Source organism: Carassius auratus, chromosome 25, assembly GCF_003368295.1.
Source record: "Carassius auratus strain Wakin chromosome 25, ASM336829v1, whole genome shotgun sequence".
Lineage (NCBI taxonomy): Eukaryota > Metazoa > Chordata > Actinopteri > Cypriniformes > Cyprinidae > Carassius > Carassius auratus.
Genome location: NC_039267.1, coordinates 22937465 through 22946364, shown reverse-complemented (window position 1 = coordinate 22946364; position 8900 = coordinate 22937465). Strand labels below are relative to the sequence as shown.

The window sequence follows — 8900 nt, the reverse complement described above, 5'->3', positions numbered from 1 at the left end:
ATGAAGATTAAAACTCAAATAACTGGCAGCAATGGCTTTACAATCAACTTCAGTAAACTACCACATGCTCAAAATTGTAAAACAGCTGTCTTATTTTGGAAACATATTGTTAAAAAAAACATCAAATACCCTAAAATGCTAGAAGCAACAGCCCTGTGCATATTCGGGTGATCCTTGAAAGAGTCCCAGCTCTAAGCCCTTCTGATGCCCTCCCCTCCTCTCTCTTCCATGTGTGCGCTTCCTGTACCGTCCTGTTTAAACAAAACAAAAACACCAAAAATAAATCCTCATAAAATATCAACCTTGATTTTGTGGATTATATTTAACTGAAAACTGAATGCAAAACAAAATTACAAGACGAAAGAAGAAATGGTTTACTGAAGAGTTCTTAAAAAGCAGGATTTCATTTATACCATTTCTTTAAACCAGTGGTTCTCAAACTTTTTATACCAAGGCAAGTACCACTTCAGAAAATATTTGTCTCTCTTAGTTCCACAATAGATGTCAGCCGCTCTACAGTTAAAAAAGAATATGTATTGTTGTCAGCCACTTTAACATTGTAAATAAACAGTTTGAACATTAACAATGTACTGTGCGTACATACAGGTAAATGAAAAGCCTAAAGATTAAATTAAAATTAAAAACAGACCTAATGGATGGGAATCATATGAGGAAAATGTGGGAAAATCTCTAAAAGACAGGAATTACCAGCAACACAACAACATCAGATTCAAGCTTTGTATTCGTCACATACACTATAGAGCATATATAACCAGCAGTGTAATGTGAGTCAGGTCCAATCCATGATGAGTGTTTAACTTGAGCATCTGTGATAAAGCAACACACACACACAGGTATTGATCTTCTGCAGCTTACATGTCCTTTACCCATTTAGCACTACACATTTTTCAGCGTTGAAGGTCGGCCATGTGCCGGCTGGGTTTATTTAGCTGGATGATGGATGTCAAACCTATCTATGTCAAAAGTATCTATGTTAAGATACCAATGTGTAATAATGAGAACTCTTTAAGCCTGGTTTAAATAGCAGCACTGCTCACCTTTTATTCCTTGCTTTTTTTGAGACCAGATAAATATTCTGTCAAGACTAATAACACATTTGATCTAGATACAAATGCATTTAATTAATTGTTGTTTATTTAATTATTACTTTGACTATTGTTAATTTTTTATTAGTTTGTAGCCTATTTTGTATTATTTATAAGCCATTGTGTGTGTTTTGTTGCCATTTGCCAAATTTAACAATATCTAGTCACAAATTCCGTTTTTAGGAAAAAAATGTTGAGTGCTGCCAGCTCATTTTCTAGTCCCGTTAACATCTTGGGGACCTATTATTTAGTGACTAACTATTATTTAATCTGTTTTGCAAATGTGCCAGTTGTTGTCGATATGTATACATTTCTATGATAGATGCAGATTTGTAGAACAAAGGCATCTCTTAACATAACCATCGGTGCATCGAAAGAAGATCATGGGAAAAGGTTTGATTGAGATTTTACAAAATAATTTAAACACGCCAATGATTGCAGTGAAACCGCTTTGTTTCTCCTCATCCTTTCATCACTCGACAGATTCATGTTCTTGTATCGTTGTTCTTTCTACTCTGCCGATTGGACCTAAAAGCGCGCTCATCGCTATTTTATACGTAAAGTCAGTAAACTGAAGTGGTATATGTCTACTACAACACAATTGGCGAACGTCACGAGTAGAATTGGTCCAAGGTAGCCCGCTCTAGGAGGGAGGGTTGATGAGAGGCGAGGCGGGGCAGGAGGAGGGTAAACATCGCCGGTGTTCTCACTGAGGTAGTCTTCCCTCGGTGTGTGGCTGTAGATGTGGTCGGAGACCGGATTATCCAAACAGAAGGCTGCACGCGCGCGCTCCCAACGCGTCACATCTCACCAGAGTGCATGAGAGAACCAGAGCAGAGCGCTGAGAAGAGACCAACACTTACCGTTCCTGAGTCCCCCGGCCGACAGGTGAGATCTGTCTGTGTGTGTGTGTGTGTGTGTGTGTTCATATCAGAGGATACATACTTGCATTAAGCTTTTCTAATGTGTTTGAAACTGCTCCTGGCATCTTTCTTCTTTCTTTCATCCGTTCTTTCTGTATGGATGAGTATGAAGTACACAATGATAAAAGCTTCTAAATCAACAAATGGTGATTATTATGTATTATTATTATGTATTATTATTATTATTGAGCTGTAACTGTGTTCAGCTCAGGCACAATCACCTGTTATCAAACACACAATTTCCTCAAAAGATATCTGTTTTTTCAAAAATGAAATAGTAATAATCAAAGAAACAAATATCCATTTCATTTCACTTCCAGTGGAATCTGTGGTCAGGTGTGAGGGGGTATTTATTTATTCAGAGGTCTAGGACTGCTTGACTAATGTGTGATTTCAAGCGCTGTGTGAGAGAGCCTTCATGCAGATAATCCATTATGTTCATTCTGCTGGACTTCAAAGTACAAGTCCCCAATTTATTGTGTTAAGGGACCTGTGTGTGTGTGTGTGTGTGTGTGTGTGTGTGCGCGCGCATAGATGCATAATGTGTGCACAAATGTTTTTATGCAGTAATAAGGTCACATATTAATCTATTTTTATTCAATCTTTTAAACTAAACAATCAGGTTTAAACAATTTAGTATTGACCTTTATTGGATCTTAAAAAGTGGAGCTTATTTTTGTAGGTTTTTCATACTTAGATTTGGGAAAACTGGTGGATTATGAGTTATTCTGTGTCAGATGGAGACACTCGTGTTATATCAGAGCCGAGAGTCAAAGGCTAGCCGTGAAGGCAGGTGTGATGGAGGTGATTACAGCTGGGGGCTGGTGTGCTCAGCCAAAATCAATGTCAAGCACTTCCCCAGGGAAATAAAGCATAGCTGGAAATACCTCAGCTGTAAAAATACATACATAATTAATAATGCAGGTCTGTCTGTATAGTCAGTTTAGTTGTATCTGATATATAAAAGGGAGAAATGAATGAAGGTGAAGGTAGTCTTGTGTGAGCATGCATTCTGAACACACATTACTGAAGACTACTGAGGAGGAAGAAATGAGACTAATTAAAATCAAAAGCAGGATGCTGAAAAACGGTGGATAGATGGTGTGAAAGAGAAATTTAAAACAGCTTAAGGGGTGTTAGAAGTGAAAAGAAGAAGGAAAGAAAGGCAGAGAGTGTGTTTTGAGGCTTGAGTAATCCTCCTGGGAACAAGCCTGTGCTGCCAAAGTGCCATCCAACTCCTTCCTCTCTGCGCTCTTCATCCACATCTCCATCTCTCCTGGGTAAAGATTAGCTGTGCGATCTCTCCTCTTCTAAAGCTCTGACATCATTCCTGTGTATTTCCCATCGCAAGAAGAGCTGGATTCCTAGATCTATCTGTGGCATTCCACAGTGTTTAACTGAATCACTGCGTTCTTTATCAACAATCAAATGACTCATTCATATGCAGTCTTGATATTCAGTGTTACAGTATTTCCTTCAGCGATTCAGTGATAATGTAACAAGTAATAAATATACAAAATCACCCATTTAAAGGAACACTGAACTTTCTTTGAAAATGGGCTCATTTTATAACTCTCCTAGAGTTAAACAGTTGAGTTTCACCTTTCTTTAATCCAAAGAGTTTCTATATTTTTCCTATTTAAACTTGACTCTTCAGTATTTACATCATGTACTAAGACCAATGCAAATGAAAAGTTGTGATTTTCTAGGCCGATCTGATTAGAAACTATACTCTCATTCTGGCGTAATAATCGTGTGCCACAGGCGCAGTGATATTACACAGCGCCGGAAGTAGCCCCAGCTAGTTTGTGTAGCTGAAGAGTCACAGTTTTTCATTTCCCGTTGGTCTTAGTTCACAGTGTAACTACAGAAGAGTCTTAAAGTTTGAAACAGGAAAACATTTTTGAAACATTTTTGAGCAAGATGCTAACAGTCTAATCAGATTCAGTGATCTATGCTAAGATAAAAGTACTACCGCTAGACACGGAGATCGGCTGAATGGGTTCAAAAACGGTAAAACTCAACCGTTTAACTCTAGGGGAGTTAGAAAATGAGCCTATTTTTTTTAAAAAGTGGAGTGGAAAGATTACCATTCGGATCCATAAATCACACACAGGGAGAAAGAGGGCCCATTTTTTCCTCTCTCCTCATCACAGTCCCATCACAACCCCAGAAGCATGACGCCCTCCGAGCCTCAAGCCACCATTTCCACTCCAGACTCTGATAGGCCTTTAAGGTAGCTTTGTGAGCATCTTTGTGTGCGGTTTAGGAGATCGCATTATCATCACTCTTGAGCTTGTAAATAAGTGAATGTGTGGGAGCGCAGAGCCGTTACTCACTTCATCCAAGAGAGCTTTATCACCCTCGTCTTCTCTTCATGGACACGCATGAGAATCTCAGCAGCACACACAATGCCCATCTCAGGCGGCTTCCGGAGGGCCTCCATCTCTGTCTGTCTCTCCCCCTTCCCATGGCTTCTGGGGGAACACAGGGGCACGTTGTGTTTACCTCCGGCTGTGGCGAACAGAACACAAAACAATCCGTTCATTGCCTGTTTGTCAGCCCCGAGGCTTTTGAAAGCCAACGAAAAAGAGAGATGAGAAAACAATTAAAAACCTTCCTGAACGCTGCACTAACGTTTTCCCAGCTCAGGGAGCCTGTGAACAGGGACAGAGCCTCTAAACTGCTCCATTATTTCTCAGTTCTTGGCATGATGCTAGAGCTGCTTGTGTCTGAATGGACGACTCACAGAGGCCTTTTGTGGGGAAACTTGGCTCAGGATGCATGCACTGCTTAATTACGATTTTCTGTCCGTCCATCCATCCATCCATCCGTCCATCCATCCATCCATCCGTCCATCCATCCATCCATCCATCCATCTATCCGTCCATCCATCCATCCATCCATCCATCCATCCATCCATCTATCCATCCATCCGTCCATCCGTCCATCCATCCATCCATCCGTCCATCCATCCATCCATCCATCCATCCGTCCGTCCATCCATCCATCCATCCATCCGTCCATCCATCCATCCATCCGTCCGTCCATCCGTCCATCCATCCATCCGTCCATCCGTCCATCCATCCATCCATCCATCCGTCCATCCATCCATCCATCCATCCATCCATCCATCCATCCATCCGTCCATCCATCCATCCATCCGTCCATCCATCCATCCGTCCATCCATCCATCCATCCGTCCATCCGTCCGTCCGTCCATCCATCCATCCATCCGTCCATCCATCCATCCATCTATCCATCCATCCGTCCATCCATCCGTCCATCCATCCATCCATCCATCCATCCGTCCGTCCATCCATCCAATCAGGTTGGCCACGTTCCTTCATTATAATAGTAATGGTGTAATGGCAAAATAGTGTTAAATATACCACACAAGGCTGTATAGTATATTGAATTAAACAATCCCTAAATGTATTTCATGCTATGAATTCATCTTTTATACAGATAAATTATAATTTCAATCATAATGGTCTAAAAAAGTGAAAACATATGCTTTTCCTAAGTGAGATTTTATTTATAGAAATATTGTGTCAGTGTTATTGTTATATCACAAAATGGTTTCCCCATCAGAAAACAAAAAGCAGAAATTACATTTGGAGCACAAATTAAGATATTTTCGATGAAAACCGAGAGATCTTTGACCCTCCCATAGACAGCAACACAACTGACATGTTCCCAGACCCAGAAACTTAGCATCTGTTAAACAGTGTACAAAGAAATCAGAAACAAGGACTTTATACAACAATTCTTCTCCTCATCCAGTCTCAAGCTGGATATTTTTCTTATTTTTTGTTTTCTTTGTGTACAAAAAGTATTCTTGTAGCTGTGTAAAATTACTGATGTCACATGCACTGTTTTACTGATGTCCTTTCTACATTTCTGGACATAGGAACAAATCAGTTGTGTTTCTGTCTATGCTGTCTATTCTTTTTATCTACTGCTGAAATCTGTATTTAAAAAGCTTGGTATGATGCACAATTTAGCTAGAAAAGGTCAAACAAAATGTTTTAACTTTCTTACCACTATTTGTGGACTTCTGGTTGATGTAGTCCTTATGAACACCACCTTATAGACTACAGCATCCTGCAATTCAAGTGAGTGCCACAAGATAAGAAATCAACAATGTTCGACCATGTCTTCGTCACATCCTGGCTTCATAAATGGAGTTGAACGTTTTCGGCTCAAGCCAGCAGACGTCAGTGGCGTTGGGTCTATGCAGTATAGTGGTTGTGAAGTGAGCGACAGGGCTCTGTTGCACTGCTGTACACATGCTGTGTTCCTTTCATCTGTGAAATGAGTAAATCTAGCAAAGCTAGGTTAAAATCTTTCCATCACAGCAGAACATATCAGAAATATAATATATCAGCTACTGGACCATTATTTAAGGGATGGGTGTTTTCAAAACACTTGGTTAAATTTATAGTAGGTTCTATTTTAATGTTTAACCAGGAATAATCACTAAATGTTAATAATTGGTCAGCCAAGCCCTTATAATTTTCATGTCCTCTTTTTATTTATGTGGTGAAATGCCTTAAATGTTGGTCTTGTCTGAAATAGTTCATTTATCTAGACTCAAATCTGATTAGTTAGAAACAGTTACGTACAGTTTTTCTTTGAGGAAGATTTTCTTTTAAAGAGGTAACTCAAATCAATATTTCATGTTTATTTACTTAGTAATAAGTAAATACGTGAGTAAGTACAATGTAATATGGGGGATAATACACATCAAGCCAGTTGTTAGTGCAAAATAAACCACTTACAGGTTCTGATCACGCTGTTGGGGTTTAGTCTGTCATATCAAACGACTGGATGTATGTTATCCCTTACAAAAACTAAAAAATAGCTATCTAAGCATTTACTACAAAGAGCCATAGTTCTCTGAAGAGTTATGCAAAATTGTGTACGTAATCGCAGATGATATAATTGTTTGATTATGAAATCGACAAAACAGTTTGTGATAATGGCAGCGGTTTGCCTATATTCTCAGTGAACTACTGTATGACTCTGTGTAGTAAATGCTGCTCCATCTAAGAGCATGTGGAAATACCATATGTAATTACGTTTTGACTCCAAATTCACTTCATAAAGTCAGTCGAGTGTTTAAAATAAATCCTTCTGTGAGATGATGTGGCTTCTTAGAATAATTAAGACACATAATATTTAATTGTATTCTAAGCAGTGATAAAGGCTATGTCGATTAGCATTCATTATAATTGGACACGCATGGGCTCATGGACGCATTATAAATTATAATAAGAAGAACTCCGATAAACCATATACTGCCGTAGTTGTGTGTTTATTAGTCATGTTGAATCAATTAAAGCAGTTTATTCAGCTGCAGCAAAGGGCATTTCTGGGGATTCGCCTTTGCGATTTAATTTCAATTAATTGTGCAGCTCTAGCCTCAGGATTCCTTTTGTGTTAGAAAATGGTCAGTCAAAAGTTCCCATAGGTAAACATAGCAAAACATACACTGAACAAAATTATAAACACTTTTTTCTTTATAAATGGTTTTGCCCCCATTTATCATGAGCTAAACTCAAAGATCTAAGACTTTTTCTATACAAAATACCTATTTCTCTCAAATATTGTTCACAAATCCGTCTAAATCTGTGTTATGCCGCGTTTCCACCGAAATTACCCGGAACATTTTTACCAGGAACTTTTTTTCCCAGGAACTTTTTTCCCCCCAGACCTGTTGCTTTCTGCGTTTCCACCGTTGTAAAGTACCGGGAAGATTAGGCAAATGACTGGTGACGTAGGTCCGCGCGCGTTTCTCAATACAAAGTATTGTATGATAAAAAAATAAATAAAAAAAAGTACGCTGATTTTGGACGTGCATCATCGGTAGTTAGTTTAGACTTTGTGCATTCGACTGGGGAGTGTGATGTCCGCAACGACGCAAGTCCGGTAAATCTATAACAGCAGCGTAACTATATACATATATATATATATATATATATATATATATATATATATATATATATATATATATTATACTTGATAACTTCAGTCAGCTCATCTTGGCTACTGCAATATTTACAATAAAACGAAATAGGATATCAAATACCACTGCCTCCTTTGGTTTTCATTTAAGCATAATAACAGCTGCAGAAATGTACTTAGTTCAGGGATATGTGTAACATTATATACAGCCATTACAATGAAACGAAATATAATATAGACTTGCCTTTTTTATTTTCATTTTAACATATAGATAAATTGAATACAGACCAAAAAGAAAACCTGTTAGATTTACCCCGCAGCTGAATTATATTTTATTTTTCTTTATAAATAAACAACATATTTGAGTTTTAAACAACTACATTCTCGCCTGAAATACTTTTAAAATTACATTTCATGACACAATAACTGTAATATTTTGAAAATGTTGATCCGAATAAATGGTGGTTGAACTCAACCAATGCTGCGTGAACTCAACCAATCAGAATGTTTAGCGCCAAAGTCCCGCCCCCGAAAGTTCCGGAACCTCGTAAAAGTACCACCTCGCCAGCTGGGACTTTCTGAGGGGCATTTTTTTACCCGGAACTTTATTTAGTTCCTGGTTCCTGCAGTGGAAACACACCAAGTACCAGGCCAAAGTCCCTAGTTCCTGGGTAAAGTTCCTGCGGTGGAAACGCGGCTTTAGTGAGTACTTCTCCTTTTCCCAAATGATGCATCCATCCACCTCACAGGTGTGGCATATCAAGATGCTGATTAGAAAGCATGATTATTGCACAGGTGTGCCTTAGGCTGGCCACAATAAAAGACCACTCTAAAATGTGCAGTTTTATCAAACAGCAAAATGCCACAGATTTGCATAACCAAAGAATTTCTGTCTTGACCA

General features: G+C 38.8%; 1 protein-coding gene across 2 annotated transcripts in view; it reads left to right on the top strand.

Annotated features, from left to right (window-relative positions):
• The first annotated feature begins 1800 nt into the window (after positions 1 to 1800).
• The window catches only part of LOC113043668 (excitatory amino acid transporter 2), a 67540-nt gene continuing 60440 nt past the window's right edge, over positions 1801 to 8900 (top strand). Inside the window, exon 1 of one of the 2 annotated variants that reach the window (XM_026203177.1) lies at positions 1801 to 1994. The gene's annotated coding sequence lies outside the window, so the exon portion shown is untranslated. The remainder of the gene's footprint in view (positions 1995 to 8900) is intronic. The other variant, XM_026203176.1, reaches the window with a different exon arrangement.